The sequence below is a fragment of the Haemaphysalis longicornis genome, unplaced genomic scaffold (assembly GCF_048455015.1).
Source record: "Haemaphysalis longicornis isolate Haplotype H1 unplaced genomic scaffold, Haemaphysalis longicornis Haplotype H1 scaffold_3, whole genome shotgun sequence".
NCBI lineage: Eukaryota > Metazoa > Arthropoda > Arachnida > Ixodida > Ixodidae > Haemaphysalis > Haemaphysalis longicornis.
The window spans coordinates 176154983-176179587 of record NW_027526335.1 but is presented as its reverse complement, the minus strand read 5'-3'; the positions used below and the strand labels follow the sequence as shown (position 1 = coordinate 176179587).

The following is a 24605-nucleotide window of genomic DNA, read 5'->3' as shown; positions in this document are numbered from 1 at the left end:
CGAGCTGCGTCGGCGTACCTCCCCAGGGAGAAAGAGGCGAACCTCTTTCGCGCCTCTGGGAAGGTGATGTTTTCGGTTACCTTAACGTTAATGATTTTTTTTCCAAGATGAAACTTTTCACAAGCGCGAGAGTATGCTGCGTGTGGACCCTGGCAATTCGGGCAGGTGAAGTTGGTTGCAGTGCAGTTGCCGGAGAGATGATCATGCTGGGCGCATTTGGCACATGTTGTTCTGCCGCGACAGGAGTTGGTACCATGCCCGAACCTCTGGCACTTGAAACAGCGCCGCGGGTTCGGGATGTAGGGCCGGACAGAACAACGGATGAAACCTGCGTTGACATGCTCGGCCAGTGGCAGCGGTAGAAAGTCAGAATCAGATGTTTAGTGGCTATTTCTTTGTTGTCTCTCCTAAGGACGATGCGCCTTAGTGCTGTCACGCCTTGGTCTTTTAGGCCTTCGAGCAGATCAGTCTGTGTCTCTGTTAGGAGATCTGACTCAGATATCACACCCTGGGAGCTGTTGAGGCAGCGGTGGGGTGTGACTCTGATATCAAGGTCTGCCATGCGGGTTTGGCTGATGAGAGTTGTGGCTTGCTGCTGCATGTTGACCTCAACTAAGACCTCACCGGTTCTTAGTTTTTCAGCATTGTACCTCTTGCCAAGGATAGCTTCAAGAAACTTCGATACAAGGAATACGGATTGTGAAGAAAGAGGCTTGGCTTTGTCAACAGATTCAACTATCAAAAAACGTCGGTAGTTGTCGGGTTTCGGGGAATTGATGGCAGGAAGAGGTTGAAAACATTCTTCGGTGCGGACCCTTTTCAGGGTGCGATCAGGTTTGGAGAGGGTTTTTCGATTTACCATATGGCATAGGCAAAAGCAGGGGACGGGGGTACTTCCTTCGCTCGGGTTACCCTGATACCGAGAGAGGTCCCGGAGCTCCCTGCCTGGTAAACAGACAGGGAGCCCATCCGCCGGAGCATGACCTGGGCTCCGACAGCCACCGTTTGAGGTTTCTACCCTTCACGTTAAAAACACATCACCACGGTAGGTCACAGCTTATGTTGGGGGGCTCGGGGTCCGCGTTATCGCCAGTACCGTCACCATGAATACTCAAGGTGCCCCGTGCGGGGTACAACACAGTAATCATCAACATTCCTAAGGTAGACTGGCCTTATTCAAGCAACAAAAATCCCTAAAACTACGGCGAGAACTGAAAGAACGGTTGCTGGTTTTATCAATTCATTATTTGGAAATTCTTCTGCACAGCCGGGACTGCGAGTCCGCGACGACAAGAATACTTTATGATGGAAATGATATAGGGCGCTACTTTCAACTGAAGATACCCATAGATACTGCAGTAACGGCGAATGCAGCTGCATGTGTGCCATCTCAGAAAAGCCATCACTGCGAGGGCTTTTACAGTTAGTTGCGAGTAAAAATGTGACACTGGGGGTGATAGCACCATGTTGTTTGCTGCCTGACACCCATGGACCTACACGCTTTACGGAACAACCTTGAGGGGAACATACATGGCGTTGTCGGTGATCAGCCGCTCCGGAAACCCGTAGTAACAGAACACCTTGGAGAGCTTTTGCGGGGTCTCCTGTGCTTTTGCTTTGCGCAGAGAATAGAGTTCAGCGATCCCACAGAAGTGGTATGTCACCACAAGAACAAACGTGTACCCTATTTGCTGCACGGCAGCGGGCCCATCAGATTATTTTCCAGGATCTCCTAGGGTTTTGGCTCAAGATAGGCTGAAACAACCCCGGCGCCCTAATGCCTCGCGGTTTGTGCTCTTGGCAGACGTGGCATGTGCGGGCGTAACTAGATGTGCCCTCATTCCGGGCCAAGTAGCATACCGACACAGCTTCCGCCATGTCTTTGTAGCTAGCTCTACCGTGACCGTCTGCGTCGTAGTCCTGCAAAGCACGGGATAGCGGCTTTAAAACACTTGTATGATTCGTCTTTGCCGGGCACGTACTTCAGCAGAGCTCCGTCGGAGCCCTCCAATAACCCGTAGCCGTTCACTACGGCGCGCCTAATAGCCTGTGCAGCGTCGGCGCGCTAGACATTATAATAATCAGTAGCACACAAGCAACATAAAAAGCTGAGTAATGAGCTACTTCAACTCCGCCCGCCACGGTGGATCAGTGACTGATCGATCATGACGTTTAACGCGCGGACGCTAAACAGGCAATGAGGTGCGCCGTAGTAGAGGTCTCCAGAATAAATTTGGCCACCTGGGTATCTTTACATGCACCCACATTCGTGATTCCGGCCCACATTAAAACTACTCGCGTGGTCAAAAGTACAAGAGCCCTTCACTGCCGCCAACCTCATAGCCAAGGTATAGCTTCGCTGTGTTGAACACTCCAATTTTTTAACAGCAGAGCTCTTCACGCCCACAAAAATCAATCCGGGATAGACAGAAAACCCAAGCGCGGGTGAGCGCATGCCTCGAGGCAAGAGCCCGGCGTCCCCTGCGCCAGCCGCCGGGCGCGACCTTTGCGCAGTGTCTTTTTTAGCAAAACAAAAAATGGCTGCGGCTTAGCTCAGCTAACCTTGCAAATGCAAAGCAAGAGCTTGGCTTAGTCTGGTTGAGCCCTGGTTTCGCTTGGTTAAACCTTTAATGTAGCTGTATTGCCCACCACGTCTGAAAGCTGTTCCGTTCCGTGCAACGTTCACAAGAGGAGGCTGGCAAACGCGGCGTTCATTCTCTTCGCCAGGCGCTAGACGAGTCACGTTGCCCGAAACGACCCAGCACCGCACGCATGGGAGGCTGCGGGGATGGTTGGCAGCAGCGGCGGTGGCCACCGCTGTCGGCGCCCGCAGGCGCCAACAGCGGGCTATGCGAATATCGCGATGCGCTTCCATTAATGTGTCGCTGGGGGTGTGTCTCCGGTCAAGAGGTCATTTGCGCATCCTCCACGAAATCACGTAACGGAAGTAGTACAGCTTTGCTCTGATAACGAGTGTGCGTGAGCACGCGCCTAACGTCGTCCATGCTGCGCTTCGGTTTACTCCCCATTTGGAGGCCCACCGTCGTCGTCGTCGTCGTGTAGCGACCGCAGCGCCACGGGTCCGCCGCGCCGACGAACATGACGACGAAACTGATAAGCCTTCCCTTCACAGTCCACACGACACGGCCGTCGGGCCAGCTGACGGACACATCAAGGACTACCGTGGCGAGGACGCGCATTAGAGGATTTGCCCTACGTGACTGTACCGTCTGAAGCCACGACGAAAGGCATGACGACGCTTGCTACTGAAAAAAAACACTGTAGCTTCTTTAATGGTCTTTGCACTACAGTGCCATCCAAAACGATTTTGCACTGCTGGGGTCACTGCTCCCTCTCCCGTGGTATCCGCTGTCAGTGTGGAATTAAGCAAGGTGGACCGTCAGCTCTGATGTTTTTCCAGCCTTACTCCACTGGTGCAAGTTGCGCCCATCATTCTTTCATGTGACATGAGCATGAGCATCGTTGGGATCGATCACGCATCGCCCGAAATTCCAGCTAACAAGCCGTGCCTCGGCTATCAGAAGCCCTTCCAAAAAAGTGATGTGTAGTCCGCCCCTGTTAGTGCTGCTGCGTTTGCTTCCTTGCGTGCTGTGATTCAACGTTCACGCCATTGTGTGTCGAGCAAAAAGAGTCGCCGCATGAGAACCCAAGATCAATTCTACTGACCCCTGATTTCAAATAGCAATTTTATTGGTCGCGGTTTGTTTCCGAGCATTACTTCTTCATTTCCGTATGGGAGTAGGAGGCACCTCCACTCAATCTGTGTACGTACGTTATCTTCCAGCAACCACCGTAAAGTCCCTGATACCCAATATCATGGGCAAACCTTATGCATTTACAGCCATTCATGCAGCCATAACTGTCTCCTGGACCGCGAAAGAAGCACTGCAAAAAGTCAGACATGAACAACAGTTACTTTGGGCAGAAGGGAACTGGCATAGAGTGTTCAAAGAATGCAATTTCACAAAGAATAACAAAACCTCGTGTAAGTTTTTGGGGGGAGTAGGGGGGAGATCACGCGGGACCTTTTACCCTGCTTTTTGTTATGTTTTCTTTTGTATCATATTAGGATTTGTAAACGTGCCAAGGGAACATTAAATCGTTATTTTTTTACTTTTAGTTGTTCCTCAAATGTTTCCTGGCTGTGTGCTCTCCGGTCTTGAAACACTTGTCTACATTTTTATTTTCAGATACCTATTTTAAAGTGCTTCCACTTTCAAAGCAAAGAGACATCGTTCCCAGTAGAAACGTCAGTTTTCAAATAAATCGGCTTAATTCGCCAATTCATGTTCAGGAACTTGCATCATACTAGTACTATAGAATAGGCTGACGCTATTTCCGATTCTCGTTTTACTGCGTCTTGCTATAAGCAAAAATATGCAAATAGAACCAATTACTGAACCTGCTATAACTGCCCCCATGTTCTTCGGAAATATTGTCCGGTTGGACTAATAGAGCCTGCATTAGAGCAAAAAAATTAGTATCAAGATAGTCCCTAGGGCGAAGAACATTAATTAAAAACAAACAAACCCCGCCCTCATCCGCAACAGGGGTGCACTCGAAGGTAGTCCACTTCTGTGGAACAGTACACCAATCTCTTGTTAAATACTGTCAAACGAAATCGCCAACCCCTGCTTCCTGAAACCCTTGACCCGCCCGACATCGCTGTTTCTCTGGGCTTTTCGACTAGCTCGCCAAGGACGCGCACGTCGGCGAGCCCGATTTCCTAGTCCTTCTTCCACGCTGTCCTCTCTTCGGCGGAGCGGACTAAGCACGGCCTACCCATGGTGCATCTGGTCCTGAACCAGCGAGAAAGGGGCGCGCGAAGCACGCTGATCTACCTATGCGTTCTCTTGAGAGAGAAAGCAGCTGTGCTTGGCTGTGAGTACGCCGTCCTCCAGGGCTACGGCAGGGAGCAGCTGGCAGCTGCTGGCAAGAAAATATTTCCGACCGCCAGATGTGGGTGAGAAGGGAGACGAAGTATTTCAGGGAGTTTTGCCTTACGATACGATCACCACGGCGACACGAGTCAGCGAGTACGAGCTTCGATGATGTTATCGGCTGACTGGGCGTGCACGTACAAGCAGTAGAAAAAGAAGTGCTGCTATCTTCAGACAGTCACGTACTTCAGCTGTTACGGCGTAATGCTTATTCATCAATTTCATGGTAGTGTTTTGGTGATATACGCACTGAAGCGGGGAGGTTTCACGTCTGTATCCTGAATTAGAACATTGGGTTGCCACAGTGTATAGACGGTATTTGTTGAAAAGTTTAGCGGTCAATTTCTTTGCTTGGCAACACTGGAAACGGCCACAGACATGGCCGATGCGCCACGGACACGGCGCAGCCCGGGCCACTGCGGCCGCACGCCGAAGAAAAAACATGCAGGAAGAAAAATGTTGGGAGGGAGCATGACGTCAGGCGGCCCAGCTTTGGCAAGCCAACCTCCTCTGACGCCGCATTCTCCTCTCCTCGGGCTCCTCCCGCGCAATGCACCATGGAAGATGCACCACTCTCAGGCCCACGGTAGCATTTAGTGCTCCGGCTGGCTGGCGGTGGAGGTGGAGGCGAGCGGCGTTTCCGAAGGCGCGGTAGTACAAGATTTTTCGCCAGCGTTGCGCTCCCGCCCTCGTATCGTGGAAGTACTGTCGCTGTTCAAAGCGACACGAGACGTAGACCCCATGCTCAGAAAGCACCTTCACGAGCTGCGAGCCGAATTTGACGCTTACCGCGGGAACCACGACCGGCTTTGCTCGAACGCGCGGCTGTAAACATTCACAAGTATGGAGCGGCTCACGGGTGCGTGGTGTTTGCCAGGTGTGCTTTGACGATTGCGCTTGGAATTCTGCTGGGAGTTATCGCGCCACCTTCCCGTTACATCATAGCCCTGTAACGAGTGTCCTGTCACCTGAGAGGTGGTGCGGAAAGCTTTGGCTTTGCTTGCGTGCTCATTTCCATACGCTCTCTTTATCGGTGCTCTGGCATGGTGGCTCGTTGTACGTGCCACAATTGTCGTGGTGACGTCTATGTTACGCTGCTGTCTCCTTCAGTGCATTAGGAAACAAAAGGTGCAGAAGCACTGAGGTTGGGTGCGGGCGCAGGAGGAACGGATCATTTTCCGCCTCGCGTTGCAGGCAGTACGCGGGCTGGTTGACCAAGGACTGCTCAATCCGTGCGATAGGTATATGGGTAACGAATGCTAAATTACACCTGTGCGGTGAACGGCTAAAATGACCAGAACCAAGAAAGTGCTGTGTGTTTTGTGAAACAAAATATAGGGCACAGATGTCGTACTCTGTCATCTCCACTTCTGCACAGCGGCGGCACACTGCGGCGTGAACTTCGACGGATCCCAAAGCTCTATAAATAAAGACGTTTTCTGTCTCTGCCGTCCGACCGCTTTGCCTGCACGATCAGCCCGCGGCGCGTTTCTTGTTGCAGGCAGCGCTGCGCGCAACGCCCGGACGGGGACTCGTCGCCGAAACCCGAATACCTGGACGGCCCGGAAACCGAACGGAACGGAACGACGCACGCAGCGTGGGCGGGCGGGCGGCAGCACGAGGCGCCAAGAACTACCGCTTGTCTGTCCCGTGAGGGGTACATCTCCCATCCGTTTTTCCTTTTTATTATTTATGACTAGGCTTCACGGTTGTCACGTTACGCTCCCTCCTAAACTTTGTTTCCTCCATGAGAAAAAAAAACCGGCGTGCGTCACCTGCTCCGTTCCAATCCGATTCTAAACTGTGGCGCCAACAGAGATGTTAATAATCGCACTCACAGTGAACTCGACGCAGTACTTTGTGTTCGGCGAAGAGTTCGTAACGTGAAACACAGTCATGCGTTTCACAGTCGGGCTTAGCACTGACAAGTGCCGCCATCCCTCGGAGACCGACGTAACGAGTGGTGGCCCACCGTGGCCTTCGCGATCGGCTACCGGTGGCGCGCAGCCGGCAGCAAATCGCGGAGGCCACGGGCGCACTCACACGGCTGCATGGAGGAGAAGAAGGGTGCTGATCTGCGGGCTGTGCGCGCAACGTCGCCTAGCAACAGACGCTTGGCCACAGAAATGGCGGCGCACACTTGGGTACTTGCATCTGCATAGGGACCGGGCAGCTGGACGAGTGGCGCCACCACTCGGCGCTCCCCTCGTTAGTGGAATAAGCCGCAGCATTGGACTGCGCAGCCTCCCGTTGTTTTTACCGTGTTTGCTTCGGTGCTTTTAATGTTTTGGTGGTGTCGTGAGCGGATATGTGCAGTGAAACGAAATCTTGACAGAGGTGTTAGGTTCTTAGCTGCAATAACTGCTACGTAAACTTGTGGGACGCTTCTAAAGTTTGGTATGGGCTACAATGACATGAGCGCTTTTTGCAGCGATTTACGCTTAATGGCTCCGCCCATCCTGAGCAGGAATAAAACTATTATTAGTATTCATTCCTTCTTAAATGCACGGGTAATGAACTTATTGGACGCTTCCAAGTTTGGATATGGGCTATATTGAAAGGATCGCGCTCTGCGCCTGGCTCCGCGCGATCTGAGTAGGAATAAGACTATTAATAATATTATTCATTTCTACCATTTTAAATTATCCTCATTGGTTTCAGTGACTACGGGTTTCGCGCCAGCCTGAACGCTGGGATAGCTCGATACATGTGCTTTGAAGGCACTCACGTTCGAGATCGATTATGATGTAGCCATGGACACGTCGCGGCAGTTTTTTTTTATGTAAGCGTGAGCTTTGTGCATTCGGTTTTAGTGAGCGACAGCATGGGAGCCTGACACCCGAAGCTGAACTTTCACATTTACAGGAGTCGTTACATCAAAAGCCAAATTTATTCAACCACGAAACAGCCCAAGCTAAAACCCATCCCTCCTCCTGCTCTTCCCATTTTACCACCTATGTGGAATAAACGCTGGCGCCGATAGTTAAAAAATATGACAGTGTTAACGTCAGCCTGTGTGTTTTAATGTTGAAGTATTCTTCGCCGAGTACCTGAAAAAATCGTGTAATGCCTTGTGAAGAAACCAAAAACATGCCTCAAGTAGGGGTGCATAAACCCGCGTCCTCCAGCACAGGCGCATTCGGACGCGCTGGAAGCAGCTGGGATGTGCAGAGGGGTGCATGGAAGTGCAAAATTAAACGACAAAATCCAGACCTTCGTTTAACGACGACGATGGTTGAACGCGAAGCTTTCTTCGTGCGAAATAGAAATGGTAAATGGCCAACGTCAAAGACGCTGCGCTCAAAAAATCAAACTGCGTGCTGGGCCAATTCAGAGCTCAACTAGTCAAGGCTTAAATCCAGAAGGCAACCAAAGAAAACAACAAGAGAAAACTTAGCGATCAACCATCATCGTCGTTAGACGGAGGAGTGCATGATTTTTCGACCCCATGATTTTGTAAATCGACCGCAGCATTCAGTTGTGGAACGGAGTACGGGTTTTCGGCACTTTCCTATCTCTCTTCCCTCAGCCACGCATGAATGGTTTTGTGAAAAACAATTCCCCAGATAGCCAGCAACCAATGCAATTCTTGTAAAGCTGTGCATTTCCACGACAAGCAATAACGTTCTACTATCATGCGGTATTTATTCTGTAAGCGATTCCCGAAGACTGTAGAAAGCGTATTTCTGTGAAATAAACCACGTTTCTACCGTAGGTAATTTACGGAAGCGTTATCCATCAAAATTTTTCTTTTGAGGTAAATTTTATAAGGCACCCCGAACTTTGTCTTTCGCGTGTGCAGGATGCCGTTTCAGCATCAGCTGCCAAATGCCAGCACCGCAGCATTCCTGGATCACCTGCACACACCGGCTTTGTAGGAGCATTTAGCTGCAAAATATTCCGTGATACGCCAAACTGCATGCAGGCATAAAAAATGTGCATGAAGGAATGGACTTCACTTCCAACTTCTTCTAGCCTGGCACATAGAGCGTCGTCTGCTATTTGTAATTACTGCGTATGGACGTAAATCACACACATGGCATGCCTCGTAAAGGTCGCCTTTAGGCTCAACATGTGCCGATCTGAAAAAAAAGGCGTTGTGGTTATCTACGCATTGCAAGCCGAACCGCAGCAGAACAACAGAAAGCCATGCACAACAACGCTGCGCTGACCGCCACTGACGAGCAGTTCGCCACGGGCGGCGCTGTTCGCTGAAGCGACGGTGGTGCCATACAACGGCCGCCCGGTCCCTATACATTCCACGCCATTGAATACCGAGGATAGATACTGCCAGAAGTAATTGGAACACGGCAGTGTAGCATCGTGTAGCTGCACCGGCTGTAACAGAAAGGGGCGAACAGAGATGCATCCCATGCCGACGGAAGGAGCCCGTCTACACCCAGAACGATTTTCTTTTATCCAGGCTGCAGAAGCTGTTCGTAGTGTACTGATTTCTGCCATGCGATGACTGTTTTAAGAAAAATGTTTTCTTCGGATTCCTGTGGCAGCACTTGTTCTAGGGCAGTACGTGTGCGCTGGAGGCGTTCGGAGACGCTGTAGGATGTGTGTCTGCTATCAGCGCCATCGCAGAAACCTGTACGCTGCGAACAATGCTCGTAGCCAGGTAAGAGGAGTTGGTTAAAAGTTGGAGATGGGCTACCGCCGTTGGCAAGCTCACACGCCTATTCCGCGCACTTTGGGTTACCGCCGGTGCCGCTATGCGGCGCTCCAGTACGGTTCGGTCCCACCTTCCATGTTTTATTTACTTTTGATGGCACATGTACACTGTACGTCGCACTTCCGTGTCTCCTCCCAATCGGTTACGTTAGCCTTACCTATTGAAAATTACGCAGTATCGCAGGACTACAAGACACACACTCCCAAACCCTCACACATCACTTCGCAACAAATTATAAATTCATACTCGCCAAATTCTGTACCGCAAATTAACAGCATGCGAGAGAAGAGCACGCGAAAAACAGTACGCTGCAAAAACTTGGAGGGCAAGAAAGGAGGGTGACATATAGTTACTGCGTAAAAACTGCAAACCATCAACATAACTCAACACAAAAAATCGCAGCGACAGCAAAGCATGCCAAGAAAAGCGCGCGGTGCAAGACCAGAGCACTCAAGAAATTAAAACGTTTTTTGGCACACACTATTTCTTGCGCTTCAGTCTGCGTACGATTTCTAACTGCAGCTTAGATAAATAAATAGCTACAGTTTTCTAGGCACCGAAGTCGTACGCTTAATTTTGAACAGCAAAATTTCAACAAATAAATTAGGATTTTAAGGCGATCGTTCCGTTACAGTCCTATTGTTCGTTGTTGGGATGTACAGTCCCATTTCGGTTTTACTCTCAACTCAGTCTGAAGAATATGAGTTTATTGTATATTTATACGTTATGTCAACTATTCTTCAAACTAAAACTGCATCTTTTTGCAAACAGCAATTCGGAGTACAGCGTGACTTTCCAACTCTAACTTTCCCTTGCAATGACAGCGGTCCTGCAGAACACATTGATAAAGCTGCATAATAACCCTCCGAAGAAACCTGGTCGACGAGCCCAACCCCATGCAAGCGTACTCGCGGTGGAAAATTGATACCCAAAAAAGTGGGTTGCATACAGCGAAAGGCATAAAACGGAATGCGGCTTTCTGCTTTCCAGTCAGCCATGAGGCTTGGGAGCAGGTTTTAACATTTGGTTCCCCAAAACACAACTTCTGTTCGAAGGCTATTATTAAAAGTATTAACTGCCTCCGCTATTACCACGGATGCGATTACAGGAATTGCATTGTCGCCGCGGAGCTGTAATTGGCGTGTTACATTTCGTCCGCTCACTGGGGATCAGGTCTGAGGACTTGGCCGGTAATGCGGACAGATGTCTGAGGATCTCATCATCAGTAGATCTTTATGGCATATAGACGGCGAAGTAGAAAGAACGCCAAAGCTAGTTATTTTCTACAGCACTATAAACACAAAAAGCCGCCAGCAGGGATAAGAGTAAAATGAAACAAAACGCAAAAAACATGGCTGGTGATAAGAAATCAGGTGTAAAAAACTGCCCTCTGATCGATACTAAAAAACGCGCCTAATGGATAACACGTGATCGCCACCAAACATGTATAATGGTTGTAGTGAAATAAGCTGTCTGTATATTTGCGAAGTATTTGTTTCGTGTTGTGTCGAGTGCCTTAGATTGGATGAAGATTTGGATTACAGACAGGCCACCTCCACACCTGCTACCGGGGTCTTGGAGATCCACTGAGCAGGTGTGAGTGTGTTGAATTTTCCCTATACATAACCTGACCAAGGCGACCTCTGTTTATCTAGTGCATCTGTCGGCGATGTATGGTCACAAGTGTGGCTTTATTACGTGTAGTTTGCTCTGCCTGTTCACTCCAATCTGCTTGCCATATTTCTGAAAGTGTCTGATGTGTGGCTTGACATCACTGCACGGTACTGTTTTTAGGTCCACTGTATTCGTGAGTGCAGCAGCGTCAGGCTTTGATCTGCGCTCTTATTTCGAGCCATAGTGGTCTTGAAGCAAGCGTTTGGTCGAGTGGAGTTTTAAAGCATATACACACATATGCTATTAACGACAACGTAGACAACACGGTTTTTGGTAGGCTTTTGAAACGGAAATATCCGCACAGCACTTACGCAGTTTGTGTATATGAAAGACTGGGGAATTCTATATCTAAAAACACGACTTTAAATTAAGCCTATACCGTAATCCTCTGCCATGAAGATACTCGTATGTTCATTTAGAGTTTACGAGACATGTACCGTGGGTCCGTGGGCAGCACAGAACCCTATGTTGGCAGTTTCTGAGGGGTTAGCATGAGATTTTTACACTTGTGTATTTCGCTGCAGGGACAAGTGATGCAAGCTAACGCTTCTACGCACTTGGTTTTTCTCCATCTGAAATTCGTGAGACTTGTCAGGGAATCTAGGAAGCAGACAAACTTGAGAAGCTTCCCTTCTCACTCTATATGAGAAAGAAGCAGAAATGAATGAACGATATAAAACAAATCGGACAGGCATGCATAGTAACGACTGATTTAAAGGAATAGGCAGTCTTTGATGTGATTTTAAAACCGGATGATGATGACGACTGGATGCAAATGGCGTAAGGTTTACTGTGGCAAAGAGCGCCAGAGTGGTTTGATAGCAGATGTTAAGGTAAATACTAAAATCGGTGACAACGAACTAAATTAAATCAGCGAAATGCAATGGTGATCGCCAGTGTAGAAGGTCACGTTGTTACTATGCGTCGTATGAAATGAGGTGTCGGAGCTTAATTTATGGAAAATACGAACGCGGTCGACAGAAAACATAAGATCGTCGGGCAGAACGAGCGATGGGTGGAGTGGGATACGTTGTCTATAGAGCTGAGGCAGGTGTTAGTGTCGTGTTTTGCCACGTGCCTCACATTGAAATCAAATGTCGATTATGCATAGGTGTAGATGAGTTGTGTGCGTCTGGTAAGTGCGCAATCCAAAGCAACTTCCGTGCAGCTGTTGCATGCCAGTAGTGTGTGCTCTCAAGCATGGTTTTATTATTTGCAATGCGTTGTGTGCCTGCGCATTCCAGTTTGCCTGTCATGTTTTGCGAGGGTGAGGTGGGTGCAGGGTAATGTTTTAATGTCCCGCGTACTAGGTACGAAGCAGCATAGGAGCTCGGGCTATGGCCGTAGCATGTCGTCGTTTATGATGATGGTTGGATGTTAATGGCGCAAGGGCAACTGGGGCAAAGAGCGCCATAACAATGGTTATATATGAGAGGTGAAACCGTAAACACTAAGACAGAAAAAACACGAGAAAAAGCAGAGAACGACAATGAGCATGGCTGGTCTATAGGGCCAGGGAGTGATCATCCGTGGTACGAAATGAGGTCTAAAAATTTAACTAGGGAGTGATCATGCGTGGTACGAAATGAGGTCTAAAAATGTAACTTCTAAAAATTTGGGTCGAAACGGGACCCACCCAAAGCAGTATACAGGCGCAGCAGCAGTTCTTTGTCACCAACATGGGATTGGTGGGAAAGAACCTTCACAATGTCAATTGTTTTCAGACATTTATGCTTAAGTTCCTTGATGTGCCTGCACGCGGCACCTTGAGCAATCTTGGTGACGGTGTTGGCGACACCGCGGACCCCGAGACCCCAACATAAGCTGTCACCTACCGTGGTGATGTGTTTAAAGGTGAAGGGTAGAAACCTCAAACGGTGGCCGTCAGAGCCCAGGCGGATGGGCTCTGTGTCTGTTTACCAAGAAGGGAGCTCCGGGACCTCCTCAGCTATCAGGGTAAGGATGTGGAAGAAAGTACCCCCGTTCCCTGCTTCTATATATGCTGTATGGTATTTTCAAACCTCACCCAAACGTGATCGGTCCGTGAAAAGGGGTCGCACCGAAATATCCTTTCCTCCGTTGCAATCAATCTCGCTCCCTAAGCCCGATAATTTCTCGCGCTTTCTGATCATGGAATCTCTTAATAAGACAATGGCAATCACTTCCCAGTCCGTGTTTCTAATCTCCAAGTATCTTGAAATCCTTGTCGGAAAATCTTACAATGCTAAAAAGCTGTAAACGGGAGAACTCCTGATTGCGGTAGACAACAAACAGCAGTCCGCAAACCTTCTTGCACAAACGCGCATGGTCAATGTTGACATAAAGATCACGCCTCATTGCAACCTTAATAGCTGCCAAGGCGTGATCTCTGATCAGGATCTTATAAGTGAAACCGAAGCCGATCTGCTCGAGTGCCTCCGTTATCAGGGCGTGACGGCAGTGAGGCAAATAACCATACGCCGAAACGACCAAATCATACCCACCAAACACATCATCTTGACGTTTGACCGCTCAACACTTCCCGAGTCGGTCAACGCAGGGGTCGTGAGATGTCCGGTCCGACCCTACGTGCCAAACACACGCCACTGCTACAAGTATCAGCGGTTTGGCCTCGGCACAACCTCTTGTCGTGGTAAACTGACGTTAATTGTGATAAATAACCGATAATTGTGAATCCGAGCACTTCACCTGTCCGAACTGCCAGGGGCAGCATGCTGCCTATTCCAGAAGCTGTGAAAAGTTAAAACAAGAGAAACAGATCATTGTGTTGAAAGGAGACGAAAACACCACCTTTCCAGAAGCGCGAGAGAGGTTCGCCTCTTTCCCCCTGGATGGTACGCCGACGCGGCTCGCCGGGGTGCGGAGCGGCGTCTGGTTTCGGCGGGGACCCACTACCGCGAGTCGGACTTGGGCCCGCGCCGCCGACACCCCCCCCCCAACCCCTGGGCTGCCTCCGGCGGACCAACCCACCACCGTTCCGTTCGCTTACCCTGCAGCGGCTGTGGTGGCATCTAGGCCCGGCGGGGATGCTGCTGCACCCACTGTTTCCTCCTATCCACCGGGCCGAAGCGCACGCGAGAGCCCGGCGGAGATTGAGACGGAGGAAACAGCGGCAGTCCCCACCATCGCCGCACCGCCTGTGCCACCCGGGGCGCTCCTGACACTCTCGTCGATCACTGCTCGTACGAAGGGCACCGGAAAGGGTGCCAAGTCCGGGGGATGTCCGGTCCGCTGGGTACCCCTTCCAAATCTGATGACGACATGGACGTGGGACCTTTCCTGTCTGCGTTGCAGCGGAAGGAGCGGGTCCCTTCCTCTGAACCTCCAGAGAAGGTTAAAAAAACCCTTCCAAAAGTCCAAGCCCCGAAAGACCCTAAATAGATAGATACACTCCAATAGCTCTAACACATCATAATGGGAAGACAAAATATCGTTCAATGCAATGCTCAATATACATTCCTCCTGATGTTCACTTTCGAGCTCTGACTTCGAGGCGCTGGTTGACCCGCTGCCCGAACCATACAGCCTTACAGGCGACCTTAATGCTCACAACTCTCTTTTGCGCTCTTCTCGCAGTGATTTCAGAGGTCGCCTGATAGACAAATTCCTTACATCTTCAGGGGCATGCCTTTTCAACAATAAACAGCCTACATACGATAACATAGGACACAACACATACTCACATCTTGACTTGGCTATTGGTTCTGCAATTCTCTTTCCATGTCTTCAGTGGGGTGTGGGCAAGGACCCATATGGTAGTGACCATTTGCCCACTTCATTAACGTATATAGGTACAGGCCTGAGCAGTCCATCTTCCCATAAAAGGTTTAATAAATCAAAAGCAAACTGTAATACATTTACAGAGATATCCAAACTACAGAGACATCCAAACATCCAATTTTCAAGCTTGGCGACTTCGTTTCATCTGGTTTGCATGCCACACTTGGCAACACGTAATCTGCAGTGTGCTAGATCTATTTCATTCAACATATTTGTTTTCAGCAGCCTCCTTAACTGTTGAATACTTCATTTTTTCAAGCTAACTCTTCGTGCATTAGTGGAAGTTTTGTCTTCGCAATTTATTGGAAATATCCCAAACACACTCGGTATGTATTCATAAAGCTTTCATAATGTAGGTTTCAATTTTCTAGTAAACTTGATAACCTGTACTTGCTGTAAATTTCCTTGCTTTCTTGATAACATGCCTTGAAGAACTACTCCAGCTTTAAGAATACTCGATACAAAAGCCCCTTCCGTGGCTTTTCTTGACAAAATCCTATTTATCAATGCTTGTACCACGTACTGTGTGGACCGACCGCTCCACATCCTGCGCATACTTTTCTTGGCAAGAGTGGGAGCACTGATGTATGCAGTAGCATACTACAGTGGAAAGTTGCGGGCCTATTATGGTAACCGCGTTTCAATACGGAACCATGTGTACACTGAGGGCTGCCATGTTCAAGCATCGCGTTCACCGAGGTGGTAACTGCCTACTACAACTAATTTATATTTATGTTGACACAACAGCCCGCAGTGTATGCTTAGTCTTTATTGAAAGTCGTGACGATAAGCTTGCAACATTCCACTGCATTAAGCTTCTGTAACATCACTGTTTGCAGTCTTGGCAAGACAAATATGAATAGGGTGTGGAGCTGTCTATCCACAGAGTGCATGGTGCAAGCATTTATAATTAGGTTTTTGCAAAACAAGCTACAGAAGGGGCTCTTGTATCAAGTTCCCTAAAGCTGGAGTAGTGCTTCAAGACATGTTATCAATAAGGCACTAAGGCTTACAGCGAGTACAGGTTCTCCCTGATTTGAAAAATTTGGGACTAGAAACGGACGTCCGCCGGACATTCAATATCCGCATTTTGTTATCCCCTGGACGTCCCCTGTACATTTCCGTTTGGAAATGTCCCATTTTGAACATCCGCTAGAAGTCGAAAAATCTGGCTAAGACGTCTGTCGGACGTTCGTAGGATGAGCAATTTCTTTGCATTGGACCATCCCACGGACGTCCGTAAAACGTCGGCCCCTTTCTGCGGATGTCTCACGGACGTCCAAATGTCCGACAACGGATGTCCGACGAATGTTCCATGGACGACTGTGGTCCAAGGGGGTCTAACCGAAACCCCTCTAAGGCGGTAAAGACACGCAAAAGGAGTTCTTTGTCTGCGTCATAGGATTGGTGGGAAACGGCCTTCAAAATCTTCAGTGTTTTCAGGCATTTATTTTTACGTTGCTTGATGCTTGGAATGAACGTGAGTTTTTCATCAAATATGACACCTAAAATCTTTGCTCCTTTTTTACAGGAATAGATGCACGATGGAGGGTAATCTCAGGGCCGCCTTAATCCCGCGTTTGAGGGAGAACGCAACACAAGTACTTTTCCTAGGGTTCAGTTTAAAACCTTTTGTATCTGCCCAGCCAGCAAGTTTGTTCACCCCACGCTCAACGTGGCGTTCACAAATTGAGAAGTTACGAGACTTAAAAGATATTTGAACGCCCTCTGCATATATAGAACAGGAAATGGTTGGTGGCAACGCCTTCCGGAGAGAGTTCATCTTAAGATAAAGTTAACTACAGCTCAAGACACCGCCTTGACGGACTCCCATTTCCTGCATATATACATCGGAAAGTGCGCTACCAACCCTCACTCGAAAGATTCTTTCCGAAATGTAGCTAGCGAGGGGGTTCAGCATGTTGTCAGAAGCGCCAAATCAATTGAGGACACTCACGATGACGTACCGCCAGGCCATGTCATGCGCCTTTTCAATATCGAAGACGATTGTTATGCAAACTTGGTTATGGATGAAGGCATCTTTTACATACAATTCCAACGCAACCAGTTGATCGTTGGTGGATCTCCCCGCCTTGAAGCCAGCCTGGCAGCTCTCCACACCTTGTGGGAGAGCAAAGTTCTTTCCCTCCTTTATAAAGGCCAGTATGATGGCCTCCCTTCAGGACAAGGGAAGGCGCCCCGAAAGAAATATTTTGTTGTAGAGGTGAAGTAGTGTTTCAAGTGTGTATGCATGTAAGTGTTGTATCATCGTGTATGTAGTGCTGTCTGCGCCTGGAGCTTAAGGTTTACGAGTACTGTGTGCGATGTTCAGCTCATGAAGTGAGAAGGGAGTGTTATAAGAGGAAGTAGACTTATTATTATCTGGCAAGGACTTCTTCTAACAGGGTGTTTTGTGTTTTATGAAAGTGTTGTTGTAGTGTGCTGAAATGGACACATGTTGGAATTGTTGTGCGAGTTCATTAGCCTGGTCTTCCAGGGTGTCCCCCGTTGTATTATCCACGAGCATACTGTGTGTTTGCTGTACTTTGAGTTTACATATACGTGTCAATAATTTGCGTGTGTGTGTACGAGTTTATGGATGTGAGGAAGGCGCGTCAACTCCCGTTTTGTCTCAAGCCGCACGCGCTTGCCGATTGCATTTGCCCGTTTAAAGGAAATGCGGTTCTGCGATGTGGGGTACCGACGAAGGAGACCGCACACCTTGCTCTGGACCTCTCGCGCCCGCATACAGTTCTCATTCCACCACAGCCTCCTTTGGTTTTGACGGGCACCGGAGGCGTGAGGAATGGACTTTTCGCCGAGCCCGAGGATGTGCGCAGTGATAAGTTTGGCTGTTTCCTACACGTGTAGGTGTTTTATGGATGTGTGGTGTAGTTTAGATGTTTCTGTGAATGTACTGCAGTTGGCGTTTGAGTCATTAAACCTGTTGTAGGAAGACGGACTGCTTGGGCCTTTACCTATAGGCCTCCTGCGCTGGCGTTTTGCGACATGCAGCGCCCCTAGCGGCCGACGCCTCGGGGTAGTACAAAAGCAGACGACCCTCGCCGCCCTCCATGTGTTTTCAATTACAAGCCAGAGTGAAAGTTGGTTGTGGCGCTTTGTGGCGTGTTTAAATGACTGCATACTGTATGAAATAGCCCTTAAAGTAGTTGCAGAGGCTAAGCAAAATAATATCCGCTAAAAGAAGCCGATTTGTCGGCTTTCTTTTGAGCGAGCTGTCGCGGTGGTCGTGGCGTGGGACAGTATCGCCAGGTCGGGTGGTTTAACTGTTTGATAACAGTTACAGTTTTTTCTTCTTGCGTGCGGTCGACAAAGGAAAGTTCACGGGTAGTATAAACACGGAGCGCTCCTCATCCTATATCCTGAGGTAACTGCAAGAGGTTGCTTCAGCGGGAGCATGCAAGCGAACGCAAGAATTGTACAGCCGACTCAGCTGACACTGCTGGCCTGGCACCGCCTTTGAAACGAGTGGATATTTTGTTTCGTATTTTCGCAAACTAAATGCTTCTTGCGTAAAGTTTTACGCCGCACGATTTACGAACGGCAGGGTACATGTATACTAGCGAATATAGGTGGGGCAATAGCGCCAAATAAACAAATTAAGCGCTATTAAAGGACGCAAAACATGCACCAAATTGACGAGTGTGGACTGATGGGCGAGTTGGTATTTCGACATTCTTGTATTACAGCGCACTACAAACAGGACACAGGGAAGGACGCAGACACAGCGCTGTGTCTGCGTCCTTCCCTGTGTCCTGTTTGTAGTGCGCTGTAATACAAGAATGCACCAAATCACACACCCGCTGCCTGCACAGATGTATACTTCTATAACATCACATAACACAGCCGCATACACGGCGCGGGGCCCCGAATATTTACATACGATCATCACTGACTGAGTTAGTTTTCTAGTGCAGGGGTCCTCGAATCTGAACGCCGACACGCCTGTTTTGACTTCAAATGGAGTTAGACAGCGAGACAAGAACGGAGAATTGGTGTCCTCCAGTTGAATTGCCCCCCCCCATCTTCGCAGTTCGCCAGATTATTGTCAAATATTATTAGAAATTCGCTGAATTTTTTCTCTTTGCATTCAAAGCCCCCTTCCTCCTCTCACCCGATTTGTCGTCCACCCCTCCGCCGTGTCGGCTGCATGGAACTCGGCCGTTGCTGACCCTCATTCTATGCTATTAAGTGCGAACTGGGAATGTACATATACTGCAAGAGCGTAATTAAGTAAAGTGAGAGCAAACAAAGAAAGCGAGCGGCCTCTTAGTTCGCCTGACCACTTTGTTTTACGGCCACTAATTTCGGAATCGCAAAACAAATTTCACGCTTCTGACCGTCGTGGCATTTTGTCACTGAGACACGCAACAAAACGGCAAGCTAACGCTGCACTATGTATTCGTAATGGCGACGCAAACGAGCACTGTTTAATGAAAGTGCACGCATAGTGTGCAGGTACGGAAAAGAGCGGCGCACCGCAGCAGGCAAGCCTGCGGTCCGCCGGATTCGCTGGCGCGATCATCGCCGATATCTTCACTCTTCCTTTTTGATCGGCTTTTTTTGAGGAGTCTTTGTCACCTAGAGTATTAGTTTAAACTAGATATTTCACTTAAAAGTTCATTTCGTACGACCATCGCTCTGTGAACTTGCGAGTAGCAGACGCCGTCACGGTCCCGGCACTTTGGTCAGCGCTGTAAACGTGTTTAGAGCTGCAAAGCTTTTCCCGCTAAAACCAAGCTGATCGCTGAAATAGATCGGACGCGTCAGGGATGAGCTGGTGACCACGTTGCAAAATAATCAGGAGCGTCGAGCTCATTTTGCTTCTGTCAACACGGGATCCTATGGGACCCGCGCAGCTTTGTACTACCCGGAAGTACTGCCGGGAAGCCGCTTGCGCAGCGCCCCCATAGACCGCGCAGGAGGCCTATATACGTTAGCGAAGTAGAGAACTGGTCACTCCCATATAGATCCGTGCCCATACCCCACTCAAGACATGGAAAGAGAACTGCAGAACAAATAGCCAAGTCAAGATGTGAGTATGCATTGTGTCCTACGTTTGGGTATCTAGGCTGTTTTTTGTTGAAAAGGCATGCTCCAGAGGATGTTAGAAACTTGTCTATCAGGCGACCTCAGGCATTCGTTCGGGAAGAGCCCCAAACAGAGTTCTGCGGATTAAGGTCGCCTGTGAGGATGTATAGTTCGGATAGCTGGTGAACCAGTGCCTCGAAAACAGAGCTCACAAGTGCAAAATCAGGAGGGATGTAAATGGAGCATACCGTTGTCAACCTAATAAATATTATCGTACGGATTGCTACAGCCTCAAGGACAATGTTTAAAGAGTGACGCTGACATGCTGATGATTTCCGGGCAACAATGGCGCACCACCCGAAGAGGAACCTTGTCCTTTCTGAATACCTAGTACTGATTTAAGAAAGTTGTTTGGAATTGAGGTCGCCACAGATCGTCAAGATTTTTAAGGAGGCCTCAGCAGTTCCATTGGATGATGTTTTCTTTTCCCATTATTTACATTTAAGAATCACTGGAGGGTGTGTGTGTGTTCATGTGTTGTCTTTCGGGTCTCTTACTCTGGAAGTGGGCGTTTTGGGCCTTTCTGTTGGCTTGGTCATCGGTTTCTCTTGCTCACGCTGCGTAGCAGGCAGGAACAGGCCGAAATTCATCTCCTCGTCAGATGTCACAGGGGTTCCTGACGGACACGGCCCCTTCGACTTGCCCCCCTTTCGCGGGCCCTTCGTTTGAGCCGCCACCGCCGAAGGCGTCGGGGGCGCCAGAGGTGACACTGGCAATGCGGTCGCGCTGGGACCCAATGTGGGACCCCCTGATGTCCATCCCCTCGGTTCCCTCCAACATACTGGAGGATCGCGAGGCAATGGCGGGAGTGGCATCGGTCCCGACGTACACGGTTGGCACCACAACCGCTGCTGCCTCAGCAAGCGGTGAGGTGACGGGTTGGGCTGCGTCAGATAACCAAGTGGGGGGCGGGGACGGGACCAGGTCATACTCGCTGAACTGGGTCTCCGTGGAAACCAGATGCCGCTCCGCCCCACCGGCGAGCTGCGTTGGCGCACCTCCCCATGAGGAAAGAGGATAACCTCTTTCGCGCCTCTCAGAAGGTAAGGTTCTCAGTTACTTTAACGTTGATAATCTCCTTCTCCTGTTTGAACTTCTCGCATGTTCTAGAGTAGGCCACGTGGGGTCCGTGGCAGTTGGTGCAGGTGAGGGTTTGCGATGGACAGTTGTCGGAAGGTCGTGCCGGGCACACTTTGCACACTTAACTCGGCCACGGCAAACGTTTTTACTATGCCCAAACGTCAGGCTCTTAAAACCGCGCCGGCGGTTAGGGATGCATGGCCGAACTGAACATCGAGTTTATCCTGCTTTGATGAATTCGGGGAGTGTTGACGGTTCAAAGGTAAGATGAGGTGTTTGGTAGGAATTTCTTTGTCTTTTCTGTGTATAGTTATGCACCTCACTGCTGCTACGCCCAGCCTTTTCGGGCCCTCAAGCAGATCGGTTTCGGTTTCATTCATGAGGTCAGGATCTGAGATAACGCCCTGTGAGCCGTTACAGGAGCCATGAAGGGAACATACAACTTTTTTTAATTTGAAAGAACTAGAATTCAGTATCTCACTCAGCTCCATTACAGCGACAAAAAAATGTTTTTTTTTATTAAAAACAAGCAAGAGGTAGTTAAAAACTTTCCAGTTTTGCGCCACAGTGAGTCATACGGGCCAACAATAAAACATACTTTTCACGTATGTTTCATGTTATGCACGTATGTATGTTATGCACGTTAGCATTCAAGTGATGCGTCAAATGAAACTAGAGGCCCTATTACAGACGTCCAGTCATGCGTCGTCGCGACAGGTCAGTTAGGCGGCCGCCATTGGCTCAACAAGTTTCGGGGACGTCATAGAAAAGTTGCGGGAAATTGGCTAGGGGGTCGTGACTGCTCCACACGTTTTTTTTTCAATATTTCTGTTATTTTTTCGAAGATTGTGATGATATTGGTATCATTGTTATCTAGGCTAACCAGTCTTTTAAATAAACCAAACATGTATTCTGTCTTCATGGCTCCTTTAAGGCTTCGATAGGGCGTGACGGTGATGTCCAGCTCTGCGATAGATGTCTGGTTCTGATTTGTTGCCTGCTGCTGGGTATTGACTTCGACCAACAATATCCGGTTCTCTATTTCTTTGCTTTGTAGGATTCGCCGATTATACCTCCTATGAACTTTGTTACCAAGAACACGGACAGAGTGGCAACAGGCTTTTCTTTTTTAACAGACGGTATGATCAGAAAGCGGGAATAGTTGACTAACTTTGGCAAAGAGATTGTTGGTTAGGACGGAACTGATACTTCGGTGCGGCCCCTTTTCAGGGACTGATCACGTGTGGAGGGGGGGGGGTTGAAAATATCATACGGCATAGGGAAAACGCAGGGGACGGGGGTACTTTCTTCTCAAGCCTTACCCTGATAGCTTAAGAGTTCTCGGCGCTCCCTGCCTGGTAAACAGACAGGGAGCCTATGCGCCGGAACTTGACCTGGGCTCCGACGGCCACAGTTACAGGTTTCTACCCTTCACCTATAAACACATCGCCTAGGTTGATTACATCTTATGCCTGGGGCTCAGGGTCCGCGGTGTCACCAATACCGCCAAAAAAGATTACTCAAGGTGCCCCGTGCGGGGATTCCTCTTGTAACAGCACGTTCATTTCTTGATAACTCGTCGTCTCTGCTGACTTTATTATCTGTTTCTATTTTTGTTGGTCGTAATTAGTGTCCGGTATACATAAACCGCTTTTTATCAGTATTCCAAGCTCTCGAGCATTCTTTTTGATGCCTGTCAAGCGACAGTGGCCGTCCAATATCAATGTGAGCACTGAGATTATTGAATGAAGCCAACAGATCGCCAATAGTCCAGCACAATTATGGGAAACTTGAACGGCTATGTTGAACTGTTGGCGCCTTTCTGTCATCAAAACAATGACATGTTTGGCTTCCATATCCTGAACATTTATGGTGCCTGTAGTTACGACGGTGGAAGCCTAAAATGTTGCTTTGCCTGCCAATTGTTAGCGCCTAAAACACGCGTTCTTATACCTAAAATACAGCCTTTAGTTAAGAGACACTGACCTAGTTGCAACCCTTTGTGGTAGTTCAAATCTTTCTAGTAGAATTGGCCATATCGAAGTTACCCACACATTTGGGATTGTCCTGTATTTTGTGGTTTATTAACAGCTGACATGCGAAAGTTTCGCTTTAGAAATGAAAATCTACTAGCTGTTTGTGGTGTCTGCAAATTAGAAGATGAAAAACTACGGTGGAAATAATTTTCAGCAGCACTTACATATACTTATGGGACCTTATTAGCACAACTGTGTTCAAAATGGGGTGTCGCCCGTCGTCTCGCTTAAAATGCGGTTGCAAACACGAAGTATTGTTTTGCCAAAGTGAACCCCAAATATCGTCGATTTTTACAGTTCGGGATCTTTTTGCTAGTGCCTGAAATCATAAGCAGCCTCTCGTAAAAAAAGTGAGTTAGAGTATTAACTTAGAATAAAGTAGGATCCATTGCTGCTTCAGCGCATCTCAAAAAGAAGACTCGTTATAATTTAACGGCAAGTATGTCTAGGACAAGTTATCTTTTTCAGAGTTCGTGGGCACTCCGACCTGATTTTACGTCTGTGGAAAGAAATGTGTAACGTGAATGGGGCAAATGTCGAGCTTAGCATAAAACAGCAAAGCAAGGGCAACCTCGAGTTATTAGGCAGTTACAAGTAAAAACTGTCACCTAACCAGTAACAACTGCAGAACATAGTAAAAACTGGAATATTAAAAACTGTAGATCTGTTGATCTGGGTGCAGCAGTTTAGTACATTCGGAAAAGAATGTGAAAATGGGCCGTACACGTCTATGGCAGTTTATTTCTGTCCGTCTTACCCCCGGTGAACTGGCTTCAGAAAACGTAAACCTGAAATTCAAAGTGATCAAGGTTTTTACAATTACCTCGCATGCTGTGCATTCAGCTCTGTATGCCTAAAAAGGAGGAAAGAAGAAGTACGTACATAACGGTCACGGTAATGGCGAGCATGTCGCGAATGAGGTGCCTATGCAAAACCATATCAAATTTTCACAAAAAGGTCTACTTCGTAATGAAGAAAGGGCACCTTGCACGCCAGCCTCGGATATTTATACATACGCTGCTCGAGACGTCTTGTCCCACAATGCCGTTCCTTAAACGAAGCTCCAGTTGGTTACACGCCGTCGACATTTATAAGGTGACTGCCATCTCCCTCTGTAATGATATGGCATGGCAGCATTTCGAAGATGCACCGAGCAGCCCGTGGCATATCCGTTAGCCAACTGTGATCGCGCATGCAAACTGAATGACAGCTTCTTCGCCGCTTGTTCTTTCGCGGCTATATCATTCAGCAGAAGTTCGCTTGAACAAATTTTCCACTGACGTT

General features: G+C 48.6%; 1 long non-coding RNA gene across 1 annotated transcript; it reads right to left on the bottom strand.

Moving 5' to 3' along the window:
* Nucleotides 1–3693: 3693 nt before the first annotated feature.
* On the bottom strand, nt 3694–24378 carry LOC144173572 (uncharacterized). Its single transcript, XR_013323323.1, has 3 exons — nt 24204–24378; nt 24046–24109; nt 3694–3906 (listed from the first exon to the last, which is right to left on the bottom strand). It is a non-coding gene; the product is annotated as an uncharacterized LOC144173572 (long non-coding RNA).
* Nucleotides 24379–24605: the final 227 nt, after the last annotated feature.